The sequence below is a fragment of the Eulemur rufifrons genome, chromosome 7 (assembly GCF_041146395.1).
Source record: "Eulemur rufifrons isolate Redbay chromosome 7, OSU_ERuf_1, whole genome shotgun sequence".
Lineage (NCBI taxonomy): Eukaryota > Metazoa > Chordata > Mammalia > Primates > Lemuridae > Eulemur > Eulemur rufifrons.
In genome coordinates, this window is record NC_090989.1 from 223,478,881 (window position 1) to 223,500,709 (window position 21,829).

Here is a 21,829-nt window from a genome sequence, read left to right on the forward strand (position 1 = left end):
TACAGACAGAATGTGATGTGTGCTTTTCCACACACAGCCTGGGTAGACCGAGTTTAAAGAAAAAAAGATACATATAGAAGTTTACACAGGGGTATCTGATAGGTCATCAGAATTAATATGACTCAATCCTGGGCCTATTGCTGAAGAGTACCAGAGTTACTGAGTAGTTGTTTTATTTTTAAGCCACATTGCCCTTTCCTTGCCTAAGATAAATTTTCAGCATGCACTTAAATAAATAATACAGAATTAGGAGAGGATGACAGTATACCTGGGGGTACAATCTATAGTTTTGAAAATAGTTGTGTTGAAATGCAAAGAGCAATGAACTTGGACTCCAAAAACAGACTTCCAGCCAAGAATCTACCCCTCAATGCACTCACAAACTTGGGTACCCATTCAATTCCATTGCCACTGGGTAAAAAGGTAAAACCAGGCAAATTCTCATGAAAGCACTCTGTAAAATCCAGGCCAGTAAACCTTCAAGTGGGAGGTGGACAAGGGTGGCCACATAACACGGTGTAGGAGCTCTGTAGGCCGTCACACACGCCTGGGTCTAAACTCAGCGCCGACACACTCCCCAAGCCCTGTGACCTGGAGCAGTTCCCTTGGTGAGGCTTGGGTGCCTTCTCTGCAAAAGGCGGCCCGAGATCCCTCCCCCATTAGAACTGTGAGGACTGAATAAAGCAACGCTCGCTAGTAAAGAGACTTGCTTGGTGCCCACTGCAGAACGAGCACTCTCTCGATAAAGGTCCCCATCATTAAAACTGCAGCCTCAATGCAAGGTGACCACTCCCAAGTAAGAATGGCCTGTTTTCTTTCTTGCAGAAGAGCATTAAGAACAAATCAAAGGAAAACACACACAAACACACACCCTCAACAGAACCCAAAGGAATTGAAAATATACGTCCACACAAAAACTTGTACACAAATGTTCACAGCAGCATTGTTTATAATAGCAAAAAAGTGGAAACAGTCCAAATGCCCATCAGCTGATGACTGATAAACAGAATGTCGTAAATCCATATAATAGACTATTATTCAGCAATAAAATGGAACAATGTACCGACACATGATACAACATGGATGACCTTTGAAAATATTATAAGTAAAAGAAGCCAGATGCAAAATGACAAATACTGTACGATTCCATTTACGTGAAATGTCCAGAAGAGGCAAATTCATCGAGGCTGAAAACAGATTGGTGGTTGCCTAGAGCTGTGGGGTTTAGGGGGAAATGGGGAGTGACCGCTAATAGGTATGGGGTTTCCTTTTGGGGTGATAAAAACGTTCTAAAATTGATTGTGGTGATGGCTGCACAACTCTGTGAATACACTATACTAAAAAACATTAGTTGCACACTTTTATTATATAGTATATGGATTATAGGTCAATAAAGCTGTTTAAAAAAAAAAAAAAAAGAACACATTATAGATTCCATCGCCAGAAAGTGTAGATTCAAATCCATGCTGCACCGCTTACACCTTGGGCAAGTTACTTAACTTCTGCTTGCCTCAGTTTCCCGCATCTGTAAAGCATAGGCAGCAAGAAGACCCACCTCTCTAGGGTGGTTGTGAGAATTTAATCAGATAATGCATGTACAGAACTCAAGGTAGTGGCTAGCACACAGTAAATGCTCAGTCAATTTTAGCTACTATCAATATTATAACTAATACTCATTTCACAGAAAGGAGACTGAAGTCAGAAAAGTAAAGTAACTTGGTCAAGGTAATACAAGTCTGGGCACCAGACCAGCCATGGATCCAATCACTCTAACAACTCAGAACACCTTAGCAAGCATGATGGCTACTTCCAAGCAGTTGGCCTGGGTCCCGTCAACCCAGCTCAGTACCTCTTCTGCGGAGACTTGGTAAGGAAAGGGTGCAGGAAGGGAGTTGCGTCAGACTTTATTTCTGGCTCTTTCAATAGTCAGTTTTAGGCACTGATGCACAAGTTCCCTAATGGCTGTGCCTCTGTTAACACACACGGAAAAGGGGATCCTGACACTTGCCTCACTGAGGGTTAACAGTGTGTTGGATATCGTGCTAAGTGCTTTGTGGCTATTGCCTAGTAATCCTTGAAACCCTACACAATCCCTTTCTCACATATGAAAATATAAAGCATGAGAGATCAAGGGGCTGCCCATGGCAAGCCCCTATGGCTAATAGTTGGCTGATCACAATCTGAATCTAGATCTGCATGAGTCCAATTTTAACAAGATATGAGGGGAAACAAAAACAAAAACAGCAGATAATTATATTTAAGACCTCTATGTTCATTGCTCTGGTACACTAAGCAATAAGCTATAAACATACCATTCTTATTTGTAATTACAAATAAGCCATTAATAAGCCAAAAAGGAAGGTGCTAATTTGGCGAGACAGACAAAGCCCTGTCTACCCTATGATTTTAAACCTGACTAAGCCCATATAACATTAAAACACAGCTTCACTTTAAAAAACAAACAAACATGAAAACCACCACCCCATAATATCATAGGTACCAAGATAAAGATGATTATAAACTGCTTTGTCAAAAGGCAGGTTAGAAGACCAATTATTAGAGTTGCTCAGCTACATGCTGCCAGCAGGGTGGGCCCCATGTGAAACATACAAGGTAAACTTGTTTCCTCCCAGACCTCAGGCACAAAGAGGGGATGGCTCACACAGAAGAGAGAGACACAATGTTTCCGCTGTACATCAATTAGCCTGGTTAAACCCATAAAGCCAGTAAACCTACATAAAGAGTCCTGAGCTTCAAAGGCACGCCTTTCCTATAGAATCAGGGAATAAATGCAAGACTGTAAAGACCCTAGCCCTTACTTACCACATTGCCAATTGCTCAGAGCTTGTTAGAACTGCAGAATCTCAAGCCCTAATTTGAATTTGTTGGTAAGAATATACATTTTAACTAAAGCCCCCATGTGATTAATATGCACATTAAAGTTTGAGAGGCACCTGGCTAGCAATACTCTCCCGTAGAAGTTTCTGTCATGATGACAATGTTCTACAGCTGTGCTGTCCAACGCAGTAACCACTGGGTACACATGGCTATTGAGCACTTGAAATTCGGCTACTGCAACTGAGGAACTGAATATTTAACTTTATTTTATTTTAGTTAATTTGTAAATAACCACATTTACTATAGAATTTATTACCCATAGTCCTAGCAGTCATTAAAAGAGTATCCAATTTTCTGCTATGATAACTAACACTATGGCAAACATTGTTGTGCCTATAGCTTCCCCCCACCCCTGTATTTTCTAGTTAATTCTGGATTAAAGGGCATAAACATTTCTAAGTCTCTTCGTGTGAAATGACCTATTACTTTTAGCAATTTACTAGTACTGCAGCCATGAACCAAATGCCAGGTTTTTTAAATGCCAGTTCAAGAAGAATAAAAGAAATACTATTTATTTTCAGAAACCATACTTATTTTTATACTTCAAGGATCCTTTTGGTAATCTTAAAATTTTTCCTACAAGAAAAAAAGATTGCAAGGTGGGGGGGGGAGATTGTGAACTCCTTATGTAGGCACATCAATAAAACAGCAACGACACTTTGAAGACGTTAATCAGCTCTCAGTAAGAAAGACAATTTTATTTTAAACCATTAATCTATGGATAAAATTAAAAAGCTTACGGTTTAGGGTTTCAAGTGCATAAGTATTTGTTATATATTTGAAATATCACAAACTTGATTAACTGAATGTGTTATTACATGGTATAGTTAGCACAATAATGAGCATCCACTGCACCTAATGGAAATCAGCACCAAAAAAAAAGCAACTGCTCCATCCTACTGGAACATACTCCATCCAGGGTAGTGGCAGCTAAGACAAGAGGCAGGGTGGGGAAAGGTGAGGTTTCCTGTATCAACCTCCCATCCAGATGAAATGTGGGAGCCAAAGCCAAGCCAGTGAAAATACTGAAAATGCAAATCAACAAGCCTTACTAATTATTTTGACTTAAAATTAGTAACAAAACAGTAGATGAAACTGAAGCAAGTTATACCAAAAAAAAAAAAAAAAAAAAGGTCAGATGTTTGAAATAGCCTTGTTTCTAAACTTAAGACCTCATTCTTTGAATTAGTATCCTGTATGTCATTATTATATAAACTGTCTTTAATGACAGTCTTTGCATTGTTATCCTTTATTGGTGATGTGGGAAATTTCAGACATATGGGCCAAGATTTTTAAATTCTGAATTAAATACTGAGCTCCTCCCAAAAAATCCATACTTGTCTAGTAACAAAAATTATTGGCAGAAATTGTAGGTGATCTAAAAGCATAAAAAGGCACCCAAATTTTCCCTTTCATGGAATCTGTGGTTAGGAAATTGGCAAAGGCCACTGCCTAGTCACAGCTGTATTATCCACTAGGTGGCATAGTGAGGCAGAAATAAAAAGTGACAGATTGTTGTTTCCCTTCAAATTGAAAATTTTAAAATGTAATTTGGAGGAAATTAGAAATGGACTTTAACAGTTACAATAAAACTCCTCCACCATAGCTTTTATAAGAGCCAAGGTAAATTTGCAAATTAGTGGGAAAAAACTAATAGCAGAAAAGTACACTTTTAGTCATTGTTCATGAATATCAAAAAAAGTATACTACAATCAGTCAACATCCTATGAAGTTTCTGACCCTGCTCTTGGTGCTGTGGGGAATTCAAGGGCATTTAAGCCATCTGGAATTGGAAGACAGCACTTTCTAACTGTTGATCTCTGGGCCCGGCTGGCATGGCAGAACGTGATTTCCAGGGGAAAGAACTACAAGAGTGAGTTAAACAAAGCTTCACTTAGAAGGTGGAATCCATTCATTGGTTGATTCAGTAAAGATTCATGAAGCATCTCCTTCGCGCCAGTCTCTGTCCTGAACACTAGAAATCAAGCACTGAGTATAATAAACATGGTCGCTGCCTTCACGGAGCTCACAGGCTCACGGGGTCTGTGTCAATCAAGTGAAGAAGTCAGGAACTGCCAAGCTAACACTGGGATGTGTGCTATACGAAGGCAAAGCACACAAAGGTCCAAAACAGCAGGAACTGGCCTCCTCAGGGAATTAATTCAGGGAAGGTTTTCCTTCTTAGTGACCCTGCGGAAGTAGGAAGTGTGGCCCACTGAGATGGCACGGACAAGAGACCACCACAGCTGAGGCACAGAGAGGGATGCAGATGGGGGCAGAGGTTGGAGCCTGGGTCTCAGGAAGATCTTGGTCTCCATCTATGATTAAAGTAAGTAAAAATCAGAGGCAGGTCAACGGCACAAACGGGTTTCTATTTCTATATATTTGAGTCCAAATTCCTCATTTTACTGAGAGGCAGGGAAAAAATACAAGGCGAGGTCAACCTCTGCAGGTTGTTGGCCACAAGGAATGAGAAGAAGGAAGACAGGGAGACCCTGGCACTGATGGCACGTGCGGTGGGGGCTGTCGCAGGGCAGCCTAAGCATCCATCCAAGGACGGAAGCACCAGTCAAGACCCCTTGTCACTGTGAGGAAAGACTAAAGCAACCTATCATTTCTTCCCCGGGTTCCAAAGCCACCTGTGCAGTATGTCACTGAGGAGTGGGTAGGAAATTGGTGCCAGAGCACAAGAGAAATGTTTACTAAACATTCTGAGAAATGAATGAATGCACACAACAGAGTAACACAAAGTACTGAGGGAACAAACAGCACTACCAAGAACTGTTCGTGTGAAGGAGAGCAACAAGCCACTACCCCAACGTCTCTATTGAAGGAAAGCCCAAGTCGCGGCCTCTAATGCATTTGCCAAGATGACTTAGGCTCTTGCTTCCCCTTGGGGGCTGAGGACTGAGAGACAGAAGATAACTAACACACCAGGTTTTCTCCAACTATGTCAGGTTTATAAGTACAAGTTCCTTGTTCGTCACTAACCGGCTGTATGACCCCTAAGTTCTCTGAGCATCCTGGTAAATAATACTCATCTTGCAGGGTTCTTGTGAGGATCAAGGAAGAATTTTATGTGGAAGGCTTTTGTGAGATAGGGTCTTGCTGTGTTGCCCAGGCTGGTGTCGAATTCTTGGGCTCAAGCGATCCTCCTGCCTTGGGCTCTTGAGTAGCTGGGATTATAGGCACCCACCACCACATCTGGGGTTTATGTGGACGTTCTGATAAATTGTAAAGTATCACACAAATGAAGGGTATTTCCAATATTAATATAAGCCCCATTCTGGAAAGAATAATCAAGAGTGGTATAAGTTTAATGGAAGATTTAAAACATAGGTTGCATTCAGTCATTTAAGTATCTACTGTGCATTAGGCTTTGAAAACAAAGACCTACTGATATAGGACAGGCCCACCCTCAAAATGATGTTTGTATTTAGGACGTAGAGAGGCCTGGAATAGCATATAGATCATGGCAGTTAACTCTTTCCGAATCTTCTGAGCCAAAGGAAAATCACAAAATTCCTCTTCTGCTCTTCATTTCTTCAAGACTCTGAAACCCCATCAGTGCTTTATGGTTACTCTGAATTTTCCTCTGACAGAAAATAATAAATTGTTTGGAATTTGAAATAGGCAACAACTTAGAAACACAACAAACAGTACATGTCACAAAACTAAAATCCAGAGAAATAAGAACATCTGAAATGCAGACGGAAATGTTTGCTCATAGAGGGACATTTCAGTTTATGGCCTTTCCACATCCTAAAAACAAAACGTGCTTTTAAGTATACTTTCTCCACTTTTTTTTAATACGTATGTCACCACTTAACCCAGATGAAATCTACACTCCTAACTTCAACTACCCCCTGTTACCGAGTCACCTTCCTAGGCTAAAACCAGAAGCAAACCTGCCCTTCAGGGCTCGGGCCCAACCCCTTCTCCCTTTTTGCTTTCTCACAGCCAAGAGGGACAGCAGGCATCCGCACGCCACCAGCATCTTCCCACAAGTCAGCATCCTGACCTCCTAGTCCCAGATTGCAGAAGAACACGTGAGAAACCAAGCACCCCGCTTCTGGGAGGTCTGACCCAGGGGCCAGCAAACATTTTCTCAAAGGGCCTGATAGTAACTATTTTAGGCTTTGCAGGCCAAGAGGCAAAATCGAGGATATCATATAGATACTCACATAACCATAACCATTTAAAATATAAGAACAGTTCTTAACTAATAAACAAAAAACAGGCCAGGCGCAGTGGCTCATGCCTATAATCCTAGCACTCTGGGAGGCTGAGGCGGGAGGATTGCTTGAGCTCAGGAGTTCGAGACCAGCCTGAGCAAGAGTGAGACCCCTCTCTACTAAAAACAGAAAGGAAAAAAAAAAACCCAGGCAGCTGGCTGCAGCTTACCAACCACTAGTCTACAAAATTCAGATTGAGGAGTGGAGGACTGATATGCAGGTGTCTATTTATCAAGACAAGGGTCCTTACCTACACAGTGCTCACACGGGTGCTGGTAGAGGCACACACACGTCTTGATTCCTGGTTTCTTTTGCCTCATTTTTCACTTCTACCTTCAAAAAGCTTTACGTCTGCCCTTAGGATCTAGTCACTATTTGGGGATAATACGATTTTGTGTGTTTTTATTTGCTTACTTCTTTTTATTTGTTTAATTAATAAGGGATAAATTCTTAATGGGTGCATAATCCAAAAGTAGGTCAATTCAAAAGGAACTCTACACTTGGTTTTATAGCAATTTCATACATGCATACATATATGTAATTTTTTTTTCAGAGGCAGGGTCTTGCTCTGCTGGAGTGCAATAGAGCAATCATAGCTCACTGTTAACCTCAAACTCCTGGGTGATCCTCCCGCTTCAACCTCCAGAGTAGCTGGGACTACAGGTGTATGCCACCACACACAGCTAATTTTTAAATTTTTTTGTAGAGATGGGGTCTCACTATGTTGCCCAGGCTGGTCTCAAAGTCTCAGCCTCAAATGATCCTCTGACTTCCCCTCCCAAAGTGCTGGGATCACAGGCATGAGCCATCACGCCTGGCCATATTTTTACCTAAACTAAAATCTGAACTTGTTCTCAGTTTCCAATCACGTACTGCAAGGGAAGCTACCCTGAGATCAAAATCTTGCTTCAGACAATCCTCAAAGTAGAGAAGCTATATCTGTTAGTATCATCAACCCATGTATTGGGCAAGAAACTGTAAGGAAGAAATGTGTTGGACAGAGAAGTAAAAACCCCGGTTCCTGATCTCAAGCTGAAATGATTTATATACCCTCAGAAAAAGACACCGAGGAGGTAGCAGCCACAACCTACAGCAAACTGCTTTAGGAGAAATGTTTTTAAAGAGAGGGGTATAAGCACTGGAAGTTTCCATTGCAAACCATGAAGTCCAGCTTAGAATCTGGTCAGAACGATATATCCACCATTCGTCACAACTGAGTTAAAACCAAGAATCAGTATTGCAGATGTTAACACAACCTTACACTGCCCAAGGAAACTCAACTAACCCATCAATTCCAGGTCCTGGGGGAAGAGAGCCAGGCAGCGAAGCAGACACAAAAGCACCCTTTATTGGGTTCCAGGGAGAAACAAGAAAGAAGCAAAATTTGTACTTGGAGTCTTCCTAGCTCTTTCTACCCCTTGGGCTGGTTGCTCTGGTTTCCAATGTCCTCCTCCCTTACCAGTCCCAAGGCCAACACCCAGTACTCCACAGTATCTGCTCTGTCACCAAAATGTTCTGGTTCCAAAATTCCTTCTCTATCTTCATCCTCAATCAAAACTCCCACTTTATCAATGCATATGGTCTCAGCTAGATAGCAAAAGAATGCTAACTGATCTACTTCATACTAAAGTCAGAGTGTCTAATACCCTAAACCTCCTAGAGGTATTTGATATTTTAAGAGACAAACTTTGACCTTAAAGAAACTTGTGACGGAATTCTGATCCGTAACAGGCAAGTTCCCAAACACAGCATATCTAAGTTGTTCTAATTCCACGCCTCGGTGTGTGCTTTGTAGCCACAACAAGCTTTTCTTGACATTAACAATAGCTTCGGAGGGAAGGGGTTGATGGTACAACACAGCCATTTCAAACTAGAGGCTATTGGCTTGAAGAAAGTATACTGTCACTTGACAAGATATATTTTTAACATTTCTATAATAAAATTGTGATTTTAGCTAGCTGTACATGTAATCTACCTCTCCATAAGGCTACGTCTTAGCGTCTCTAGGGCCTCATACCGTAATGGACGCATAGAGGTTTCCAATGAACAATGGCATCTCTTGACAACATGGACATGTTATTGTTACTTATGAAACTCTGGGAGTAAATATATTTCTGTACACTTTCAATAATAATGTTTAAATTCCTAAAAATCAACAGAGAGTCTTGAGCTTGTCCTCCCATTTCTTTGCTACTTTGATTCCGAAAAGCAGAAGCTGGCAGAGTTGAGAGAATCTACAGGTTTTGAATCCGTCAAATGGGCCTTGGGTCAAATTCCCTCCCTGTCACACAAACTGTATGACACTGGGCAAGTTAATGTTTCTGAGCCTCGGATGCCCCAATTACAAAATAGGGTTAACACCTTCCCCACCCCCCCACTGATTGGAAGAATTCAGTGAGCTCTACACCAAGGGCCTAACGCTACATCAGCCCTGTGGCGGCCTTCCCCAACCTCACTAGAGATCAGTTACCAACAGCGGTCTTCCAGCACACAGCAAACCTGACCACACCTTTGTCTCGTGGGCTCCCTCATCGTGAGGCATTTTACAGATCAGGAGTTCCACTGAGAACTTGGGGAAGTTGGGCTGGAGTAGCCAGCCCCCAAAACAACCCACAATATATGTAAAAATCAAGGACACAGCCTCAGAGCTGTTCTATAGGCTCCACGAATGCATATTTTAGACTTGTCACTCCAGTAATACAAAGCTGCAGGTTCAAGGGTCTCCAAGCCTCCTACAGAGGGCTTTTGTCAGGGGGGTACAGACTATTGTAGGGAAGGGGAAAGAATATGCATCCACTCCCATCACATTCCAGTCCTTTAGGACCTACCTTCGCCTTCCTCTTCCTTTTACCTTCTCTCATCGACTGAGCGACTGACTATTCTATGCCCCGCCTAAGAATGCAAAGAACCAGACCTGCCCTCAAGAGCTAACCAAGCTTATCAAGCCCACCTAATGTTAAAACAGATCCCCGAACACTAGGCAGAATCCAGGCCTGTGGGTTTACACCCTCACTCTAAACACACTGCTCTTCTGAAAGGATAAACACAGGCTCTGAAGTTTATATCTAATTGAGGACTTTTTTTCTTTTTTTTACAGCTGGCTATTTCCAAGCATTTGCTTTAACGAAGCTCTCCCCAATCAGAAAGCTCTTGTTGCTTATATCGCTTAAGGATAATGGACGATCCACTCAAGCTAACTACTCTAACACAGCCCATACATCCAAGTTGGAACAGACAAAAGACGGAGAGACAGACAGAAACGACAGCATCCCAGTTTCTATGACACTTCACTGCATAAATCATTATCCTGAATATAAAAGCCAAAAGAGTAAGTCTGGTAACTGTCTAGAGTGACATGTGACTGCTATTTTTTAGGACAGCTCATTGCTGAGATATAATCCAATCAGGTCAACATTTATATTTAATCTCCCAGTCACACTCAAAGACGATTCAGGACAACAATGTAATTGTTACATGGAGCTTACTACTAAGCCCAATGAGAAGTTTCCCCCCACACAGACACGTGTACGTTCCTTTGCTCCTGTTCTGTTAATAGGAGAGAGATACCGAGGCGGTGCGTACTCATTGCAAATATTCTCTCTGTGTTAATGTTAAAGAGCAAACACACTGCCAATTTATGTTTTCTGCACAAAGTAAATCACAACCATGATAATTCAGAAATTTAGCAATGTCTAAATTTTATTTTTAACCCAGTTCTGTTTCCCACCATTTCTCAGCAAAGAGCCCCCCAGGGAAATTTATCTTTAAAAAGCAGGTGACTAACCAATTCCTGATTATGGGGAGGTTCCAGGGACGAAGGAGGAAGAGGATGCAATTTTAGCTGCCCTCTTAACTCTCTCTAACTTTTGTGGAATATCAGTTCACACCAGAACTTGATTTTTTTTTTTAAAGTATATTGTCAAATAAAAATAAAGGCTCTACTTTACAAAAATGCACATAGCAACACCACAGGTCCCTTCCTTGAGCTATAACCCTACTAGCTGAAATATTTATGAACATCTGATCTGGATCAGAAATACACACACACACACACACACACACACACACACAGAGACACACATATATAAATAAAATCAAGCATTTTTACCGAAGGAGTGAATTAGGTCAGTGCCCATAAGAAGCTCCCCTCTGGCTCTATTTTCTACTCTCCAAACAGTGAGACCCTTTGTTCATTGTATCAGCCACTGTAAACTGTTTGGACATCCATTGTTAGCCCTGGCCGACTAAAAGTCTGGAGAAAAAGAGATAAAACGGTATTCTGTCAATATATTTCTAGCACATTCAAATCTAAGCAACCTTTGCAAATAGCCAGCTTACTCCAACTGCGAAGCCAGTGGCTGAAATACAGTCACTGGTCACGCTTATCTTTGCACTTAGAATATTTGCCTTTCTTAGCACTTCAAATTTCTCTGCAAGGAGCCTTCACAAGGAGTACTATAGATATAAGCCAAAAATGTTAGTCAATACATCACTTGGTCACTCTGTTATAGCTAACCACCTTAAGGGAGTAATATAAAATAGGTCAGCGTTATAGGAAAAATTAATTGAAGAAGGAAAATTCATAGACATTCTAAAGTTAATAAAAATTCAGTTCTTTCCACATGTGACATCATTACAGAGAGGATGTTGCCAAAACTGATTCAAGATTTTTAAGTGTCTTAAAAGCAATACATTATAGTTCATATTACATAAAATAAGCTAGCAATAGGACAGCCAAATGTTTTGGCAGACTAGAGTGTTCTGTAAGCATGAGATATGAGGTACAAAATAGGATAAAAATCTAATCTTCCATTTCATTTGTCAAAAGACAAAGGAAGTTAAAGATGGGAAAAGGAAGCCCATCTGTAAACCAGATTTATATATCACCTTTTACTTTATTAAAAACTAGCAAATTAGAATGACTTCAAAAAGAAAACTCATTAGGTTCCATAAAGTTATACATTGAAGCAGCTGTTCTTAGAATCAAGTCACCCGCTTTGCTTCTACCTCCATTAACTTATAATCTTGAAAACTAATTTCTCAAGCTTATTCCCATAGAAAAGTACCTAGAATCACACAGTAGTAGCTGCAGAAACTGAGGCCCTGCCAGAGAAAGAACACCGTTTGTGGCAGGTAGCTCCACACAACTACAAAGTGAAAAGACTGATTCTGAACGTGCATTACAGGAACCAGTCTGGTGACTGCAGCAGCACTGTGTTCTTGCGGAACAATGATGAAAATAATAAATTATAACCGCTGCCATCTCCTCAGCACCTCACAGCAACCCCGGAAAGCATCTATGCTGTTTCTTGTTTGCTGGCACTAAGCTTCTGTTTCTATCAGAGGCCAGAAGCCCTTGCCAGCAGGGTTCTGCCAAGGAGGTAAACGTGTTTAAGATCTGGAAGGATGAAAGAAAGCAGAAGCCGTTTGTTTTTCTTTTTCTTATAGCAGCAGTAGCAGGCAAAAGCTGGATTTCCCAGAAATGAGCTTTAGGGCCATCTCCAAGTTCCCTCCCCTCTCACCTGCCTCAGGGCTGCAGAGGCTGAGAGGGCAGAAGGGGTTTCTCCAGGTCTCAGCTCCAGGGCGGCAGCTTCCTAACTTTCTGTGGAGCAAGTCTGAAAGCCACGGTGACCTGTGGTTTTCGCTCCTCCTACCTTACCATTGTTCCGAGGCATCTAATACTCTGTATGAAATCCCTTTCTCCTTGAAAAGGCTAGAATAATGGGTTTTCTTCATTGAACCCTGACTGATAGGGCATATACTGTCCATTTTACAGTTGAAAAGAACTGAACATGAGAAAAAAGTAAATTGCCTAAGGCCAAACAGGCAAGTGGCAAAACAAAAGAATTCGCCCTCTAGGTCTGTGTGACTTCAAAGTTACAAAATGAGAGTTAAACACATGCCTATGCATTTAACCTGTGACCCAAGAATTCTACTAGAAATTTCACAAGAGACACAGGTGCACAAGTCCACAAAACAATGAGTAGGTGATTTCCGTAGCAGGTTTATTCATAACAGCAAAAAACCTGCAAACAACCCAAATATCCACCAACAGAAGAATAGATAAGCAAATTGTGGTAAATTCATATAAATGGAATACTACTCAGCAACAACAACAACAACAACAAAAAAAAAAAACTACTGAATCTCCATGTAACAACATGGATGAATTTTACAAAGGTTAGGTTGAACAAAAGAAGCCAGACACAAAATGTTAATTTTATTTATATGGGTCCTCTCAAGGTCAAGCAAAACTATTTCATGGTGAGAAGTCAGAAGGGAGGTTCCCTTGTGGTGGTAATAGTCGGAAAAGTGGCGAGAGAACCTTCTAGAGAGGTGGAAAGTCCTAGTTTTCTAATCTAGCTGGTAATCACACAGGTGAACACATCCATGTAAAAAGTTCATCCAACTCTGGAACTAGATAGTGGTGGTGGGTGCACAACATTGTGAGTGTACTAAATGCCAATGAATTATACAATTTAAAATGGTTAAAATGGTAGGTTTAATGTTATATGTATTTTACCACAATAAAAGAAATTCATCAAGCTCTCCACTTGAGATTTGTTCATTTTACTCTATATAAATTATACTTCAATGAAATACCATAAAAATGATAACACCGATATGTACAACTAGTATATACAACAAATAAAAATAAAAAAATTTTTTAGAAAATGATAACACAAGGAAAATCATCCAGGTTTAGGGGCTTGCACCTGTAATCACAGTGCCTTAAGAGGCCAGGCAGGAACACTTGAGGCCAAGAGTTCGAGACCAGCTTGGGAAACATACCAAGACCCCATCTCTACAAAATTTAAAAAATTAGCCATGCCTGTAGTCCCAGCCACTTGGGAGGCTGAGGCAGGAGGATGGCTTGAGCCCAGGAGTTTGAGGTTACAGTGAGCCATCTCACCACTCTACTCCAGCCTGGGCGACAGAGCAAGACCCTGTCTCAAATAGAAAAAGAATAGGCTTCATTATGAGTAAGCAGCTTTGGCAGACATAACCACTGTTTCTATAGAAACATTTCAGGTAAATTTTTTTAATCCCAGTTCTTCAGTGAATTGAGTCTACCTTTTCTGCCCCTTCTTGATCCTTCACTCCCCAAAGTCATCTGCCAAACTATGCACTTAAGCAGTATAAGTAGACTAAATATTTCTCCCAGACCTTTGATTAAAATTCACATTTACGCTCAAAACGAACTCAGGGCCTCTTTATTTCTATGTGTCGCCACTTGCCTGTTTTTACACTCCAACAATAACACTGGGAGGAAAAGCACAAATGTTTCCAGTTCCATTTCTGGAAAATTTCAATTGATGTCTAAGATGCCACAATCTCTCTCCCCTCTTAAAACTCACCCAGACACTCAGCAGATCAACCCAAGGAAAGCAAAATGCTCTGCCTGAGGTTATGCTGGAAAACTCCTACGTGCCTGAAGTTACGCCGAAACTCAGATGACAACTGGTGATTTTACATTAGTCGGTGAGCAATGAGGTTTTGCAATAGTACCCCGTAAGCTCATCTTTAGCATATCTGTGAAGAACTAATCAGAAAGGGCTCCCAATTGCAGGCCTGCCTCTTCTTCCAAGCTCATGTTTTAGACAAGGTGCCCCTGGGGAGAAGGCCATGGAGAAAAGAAAGGGGTGTTGGAAGCTCCCAGTATGCAGCTTTTACTGGGAAGGGTGGAGAGGCAGAAGAAGGAGGATTCTCAAGGAGAAGATTCTGCAAGATGGTTGCAGTTGCTGGCCTGGGCTGCAGAGTAAGGAAGAGAATCTGGCACATGCTGCGCTGGTACATTATTTAAGCTGCAACTGAATAATAGATCTTTCCATCACTCCATGAGCTAAACAACTATCAGCCACTCCTCAGTTCCTAGTTGTCTTTTTAAAAAATGCCTTTCAGAGAGAAAACATTGGATAGCTTTTTAAAAGAAAAAAATAAATAAATAAAAAAGAAAACACCACAAAAACAGTGCAAGGAACACAGAAGCATTTTAAGATGATAAGAACCAATAGAAATTATTTAGAATGTTGTCTAGGCTTTACACGCCAACACTCAGAACCCTCAGAATCTTAAGCACCCAAAAAACTTTAGGAGACCATCAACTATAAGTACTCATTTTCTGATAAAGACATTGACAACTAGAGTTACAAGATTTAGCGAAAGTCACCCAACTAATTAGTGGTGTGGCTGATGCTGCTTCTTTGCCACTACAAAAATGGTCTGGATGTAATGCCACAATTCTTTGTAGGATTTTTGCTCACAATTCTTACAAACTATCATCCACTCTTCTAAATTCTCGGTTAGTCTGTGACTCTGACTAGTTTCTGCAACAAGCCTTCCCCAAATCAAGTCAGTCTCATGTAGTAAATACTTGGTGAATGTGTTTGGTGCCCTGTCAGCTTCTGGGGTTACCAAGATGACTCAGACCAGGGAGGGGCTCACAGCTGATGGGAAGTGCCTAGTGGCATGCATCTGATGTGATAAGGGCTAGAATAAATACTGGCAGGTGCATACTGCTCAATCACAGGCAAGACAGCAACCGATTCAGCCTGACTGAAGAAGGGTAAGGGAGGAACCGGGCTTCTAAAAGTGAGCTCACCAGGAAGTTCCTTCTGAATGACTCATTCTTTTCAAAACCAGAAATGTTTAGTTGTGCTAATTAAGTCCCTCAAATAATTTCATCTGCTTTGCCAGATACATTTAGCAACAGTCCTCCAAGGAGTGAGAGTGGGCTGGTCACCTCTCCAAGCATACATTCCTACATCCTCTGGTCCCATGGGAGAGCTCCACCTGCCTAGGGTCTCAGGTGCGCTCTGCTACATAAGGCATAGACGAAGAAACAACCTAGAACTCAGAACACTTCCTTTAATACTCTGAGAACAAACAGCTCTCAACAAATGGAAACAAACAGCTACATTTGGAACACTATTTCCTCCTCAGAAGAAGAAAGGTCCTAAAAGAGTTCATTAATTCCTACTGTTTAGCATTATATCCTCTGTTCATGTTCAACTCCAGAGGCAAAATCTAAAGGATCCGCAATGTTCTCACATCTCTATCAGTTTTTGTTTAACACAACGGCAAAGACATAACTGGATTGTAATCATTATCTGTTCATTACAGTCAAGTAACCGTTACCTATCAGAAAGAATAACCATCCCAGTAATTCCCTCCCACAATGTCTATATACATTCCATCCAAATGCCTACCTTGTCACTAACTCATATATTTGGTCCCATAGTTATATAGGGTGTCTGTAAAATGAGGCATACTATAATTAAAGTTTCCAAAGATGATGCCATGTTTTTTCCTGTGAACATAATGCATATTTTATATGGCTGATTAAGTCTACAATAGAAATAATAATTACCAGATTAATTCTGAAGTCCATATTAACACACACATAGGAAAAATTTAGTAAGCATTTTTATTCAAGGATGTGACATAAGATCTTTGCCATGATTAATGGTATGGTTTGGAATGTTCTGGTCAGTAAAACACAAATGTTTTATTCATGGAGGACCTATCAAGACTCTGCTTTCACCACTCCTACCATTCTCACCACCCCTGGAGTACTGGAGGAAGAGACATAAATAGAAACCATAACCACGAATATCCTAATTAGGCTAGCTCTCAGTCTGAACATTAAAATTAACATTCATTATTATAAAATATATTTTACTCCTGCCTGAAATATACAATGATATATTCACGGTTAAGAAGAACTGCATTATGTTTTTAAGGTTAAAGACCTGATTTAACTTTAACCATCTGGGAGAGGCACTAAACAAATAACCTGTACTGATTTAAAATGACGAAAGTACAAGTTACTAATTGAAAGCTTAGGATTTCTCATAAGTGGTGTGTGCATACATACAATTAGAGATTTCAGTGAGTGAAACAGTGTTTTCTATTCTCCTCATTTTATTCCCCTACTTCTTGAACATGCATCTCAACTGCTCATCTCTCTAGGTAAAGGCAGGGGGTCACTTGATTTCTATCTCAAGACTTCCAGTTCCTATGACAATCCTTTCTTGAAGCCTATTTTACAGACCAATACAAGCTTCATCCAAAAAAAAAAGGCAACAACAATCTTTCCAATCGGCACCCTTTTGAAAGACTTTAAAAAGTCACATGCATTTACCCGTGAGGCTCTTGGGCGCTGTACATTCCTCAGCAATGGATCATGAGTGAGAATCACTTGATAACAGAGTGGTGTCCCTCAGCAGTGCCAAAATATTTCCTCCCCTGGCACTCTAGCATATCAAAAATGTCACACCAAAAGACTTTAACAACTGCAGGATGGCTTATGGAAGCAGAGAAAGGAATGAGAATTGGGCCAGACATTAAAAGAACATCACAAATATCATGTCTGCCATCATAGATAAGAAAGCTGGGTGGATAAGAGCAAGATGCACATGCTGAAGACGTTAAGTCTGTCAAATTCAACTTCCCTAACTTTCCTGGACCATTCTGAGTTTGATGTTCTTAAAGGTGTGGTCAAGGTACACCAGGCTCTCCACAGGTAAAGGCTACACCTGTATTTTAAGCGGTGTTGCCCAAATCTCAGGTGTCAAAGGACTATCTTCACAATTACTGCCTTAGCCTCATTCATACCATTCACCTGTGTTTATAATTTTTCTTAAAGCAAACTCATCACTTTACTTAATATTTATTTTTGCCTTGTTTTAAGCAATCTAGCCATGAAATAAATCTGGTTTAGTGACTGGATTCATGTTTTTTATTCCCAACATATAATATTCATGCACAATAACTGAAAAATAGAATATGTCCCTCCCCAAACCACCTGTAGGTCTATCTGTACACAACACTTTGGAAAATACCATTTCGAGGACAGCATAAAAGGCAGAGAAAATGCTTAATTAAAGGATTAGGTATTTGTTTGGATATGACAGTCCTCTTAGTCTCTCTTCTGAACTCACAAGTTATCCAGATGATGAAGCTTTGGTTGCAATGGCCAGGTAAACAGAATGGAACAGTCACCACCACGGGTGGCAATTGCCCCAGCCCGTGCAGGCCTTGCAGGGCCCCAGCAGTTAGTCGCCAAGTTCTAAGAAGTGCATTTCCTAATTAAGTGGAAAAAGTGGGAGCAGACGCCTTCCAGCTTGGAACTCTGCCTCTCATACAACATTGTACAAATGTAATTGAATGCTTTCCTAGGTACCATCCAAAATTGGAAGTAGCTATTGCAATACTGGTTGTTGGGAATGCATGCCTAAAAACTTTTTCCCATTGCTATTATATAATCTTTTCAAAAAGTTTAATCATAATACCACCTTAGACTCTCTTAAACTTGCTAGCTATATGGGCATCTGCTAAAATGGGACATCACAAAAATTCCTGTGAGGGTGAAATAGGCCCTAAATAGTTTTTTTTAATTTTAACGAAGTTCACATGTAACTACTGATGTATTTAACCCACTAAATGGGTGTTAAATCTGACCTCAGACCCTGACCCTGGAATTTAGGATCAAGATGCTAACTCAGTAAAACACGTGAGATGATCATTCTATTTACCTCCACCCACACCTGGGGCAATCACAGCCTCACACCTGTCCATGCCCCAAATCACTGGAAAACGCCTCTAGGCACCAAGGCTGCCTGGTCCAAGGCTGTTCTGGTCAGCAATTGTCAGAGCCCTGATGACTGCTTAGAGACTAATCAATGAAGCATTTTATTGGGAGTCAGCTCTCAACCTAGATAAATTAGTCTGTAGCCACAATTGCTTAATGGGACTTGTTCTAGGGATTAAGGAAGGAATCCCTTGAGTGGCTAATATTCTACATAGAAAGTATGTTGAAAGTTTCAGCAATGATTACTAACCCTTCCTAACTCTACACCCACACCTTCTGCCACTCCCCAACCAAATCTGCATGACTTCTTAAACTACTATTTAAACTACTACTCAGCATACTATTGTACACAGGACTAAGTAGCCCCACCTAGTTTTAAAAATTTACCTGTCTCCTAAAAAGACAGCCTTCTTAAGGAGAGAAAACCTTGCTCAACTCAAAAGTTAACATGGGAATTTTATCATCTATCTCCCTTGCCTTCAGCAGTATTCAAAGTTCTCACACTTGTCCTGATGAGAAATGGTTGGCTGTGACCTTTTGTCATTGTACAAAGAACTAGATCGAAAGTTAAACAAATGTAGGCAGAAGTCATAGCAAATGTCATTCCCCTGGGGGTGATGTAAAAATTCAATGGTCTTAAGCCTATGACTATCTCAAAAGTAGTAATATTTACTGTTTAGGGAGTGGGGTAGAATGTTTAATGGGAAATTGATTCACTTCTTTGTAGGGAAAATCAAGCCATTAATACATTAGGGATTTCTATGATACCACCCCTCACCCCCTACAAAAGTTCTACTGCAGGCATTCAAGACCTTTCAAGACAGTGTGAGCAACTCCTCTTTCTCTGTTTTTTTCCTTGACACCTACCTGGCACGTCCCTCCTACGTGTACTACTAGATCTCACCTCCCTTATCAACCCGGGATCCAGTACTTAAGAATTTTCAGCACCCATTTTGGTTCATATTACTAGCTCCCCTTTATTGAGCACCTACTGCATGCCAGTGTACTCTATGTCATTTCTTTCAGTCCTCACTCAGCCCTGTGAGGTAGATGTATTTCTAGCCTCATTTTCTACAGTGGCTTGCACTGTCAGATATTTCCTCAAATGCCCTTTCTTCCCAGGAAGAATCCCTGAAGGGAGTGAATATAGGACAATCCCACCCTCTGTTGTATTTCTATACTGCAGAGTGTGCATCTGTATAGTACGTTCCCTCCCTCAGCCCCAGGAATCCCAACAGACAGACTGCAGAGTCTAAAGTAAATCTAAAATTTTCAAGTCCAACAGATGAAGGCATAAATCGAGTTTTACTCATCTTCCTATCCCCTCACAGTGACTGGTACCAGTAGGGCTCATTAAGTATTTGCTGAAGGCCGGCAAGGTGGCTCACACCTGTAATCCTAGCACTCTGGGAGGCTGAGGTGAGAGGATTGCTGGAGCTCAGGAGTTCCAGACCACCCTGAGCAAGAGCGAGACCCCATTTCCACTAAAAATAGAAAAATTAGTGAGGTGTCATGGTGCATGTCTGTAGTCCCACCTACTCAGGAGGCCGAGGGAGAAGGATCGCTTGAGCCCAGGAGTTTGAGGTTGCAGTGAGCTATGAGGACGCCACTGCACTCTACCCAGGGTTGCAGATCAAGACTCTTAAAAAAAAAAAAAAGTATTGACTGAGTGGTACTGAAAAAGCTGCCAGCAGTATTTCAAGGGGAAAAAAATGCCCCTCAACAGTCTCTAGCAATAGCTCTGAAAAACCTCAAGAAACACCTCAGAAGTCACTGTTGCCTTAGTAAATCACCAACCTCCCCTCAAGCATCTCCCCAGAGTGGGGAAGCTACAGCACCCCGTCCGTATTGTATTTCTAAACGGCACTCAGTGGATTCCTAATTATTTGCAGTCCTTCCCAGCAAGACTGTGCTGCAGAAGCGGGCTCTTACCCATCTTGGTATTGCCCATGCTGAAGAGGAGCTGCTTGTGAAAATTTATTGAATAATCAAATTTCATTCTCTTAGGCAGGTTATTAAACGGCATTTTGCTACAATGCAATTACTGCTGCTAATTTTTCACTTAAAGTGATTTCCTTCCCAGGTGTGTCTGATAGATGTTACCTACCCAGGATTGTCTCTCTTAGGAGTAACACTGACACAGGTTTACCTCTTTTCCCAGGGTGACTGTCAGCACAGCCAGCACAGACCACCTAGAGAGCTGAGCAAAAGGGCCTCCAGCCCTGCCTGTGGGGATCCCCCGGCTGAGGGGGTGTGCGAGGGCAGGGCAGTTTCTATGACGGGATGACTCCCGGCTGGGAACTTCGGGGAAACCACAACCATTATTACTCAGGCCAGACAGCTGCCAGGGAAGCGACTCTGCTTAAGAACTGAAGCTAAAATAGAGGTGGGAGGCTGTGTTCCATTACTAAGCCCTGGAGTGTTCACTCCCAATTAGCCCACATTTCAAGAATGTCAAAACCCTGGAGGTGAAACTCCCGATTATTTATACCCTAAAATAAACTACCGTGTAAAAGCGGAAACTTGACAAATGAAGACATAAAATAAAAGGAACTATTGACAGGTAAGACAGTACCAGAGTACAAAGCATTCATCACTCTTTTTGTGGCTCTTTCCAAAACTCCATCTCCATTCCTTCTTGAAAACACTTTGACTTCCACTGCAGAGGCAGTTGATTGAAAAGGAAAATGAGGATTCTGGTCTCGGATGAGTTTTCGGTGTCTGTCACGTACACATTCTTGGAACTTTGCATCAAATCGGAGAGAGTGGTTTGAAATAGGGAAGGGGACACAAAGATATACAGCAGGCGACACAACCGGCACAACGCGACGCTTCCAAAGTAGCAGAAATGCAGGACACTGGCGTTCAAGACAGTTTCCCTACTCACGACTTAATCTCAAGCCCAAGTGACTTTAAAGTGGAGACCAGGATCCAGGAAGCCATGGAGGCCACGAGCCTCCCCCTCCAGTGGAACCTACCCCTCGCCTGCGCCCACGTCCGGGCGGGAGGATCCCCGCTTCCTACAGCGCACCAGGGTGCAGCTTCAGGGAAGCCCACGAGCAGAGCCCACCACGCTCACCCTCGCGCCCCTTCTCCCGCCCGC

The 21,829-nt window shown here is 41.5% G+C and overlaps 1 protein-coding gene across 5 annotated transcripts in view; it reads right to left on the reverse strand.

Annotated features, from left to right (window-relative positions):
* Positions 1 to 21,829, reverse strand: part of TJP2 (tight junction protein 2) — an 87,898-nt gene that overhangs the window by 47,332 nt on the left and 18,737 nt on the right. The window lies entirely within an intron of this gene.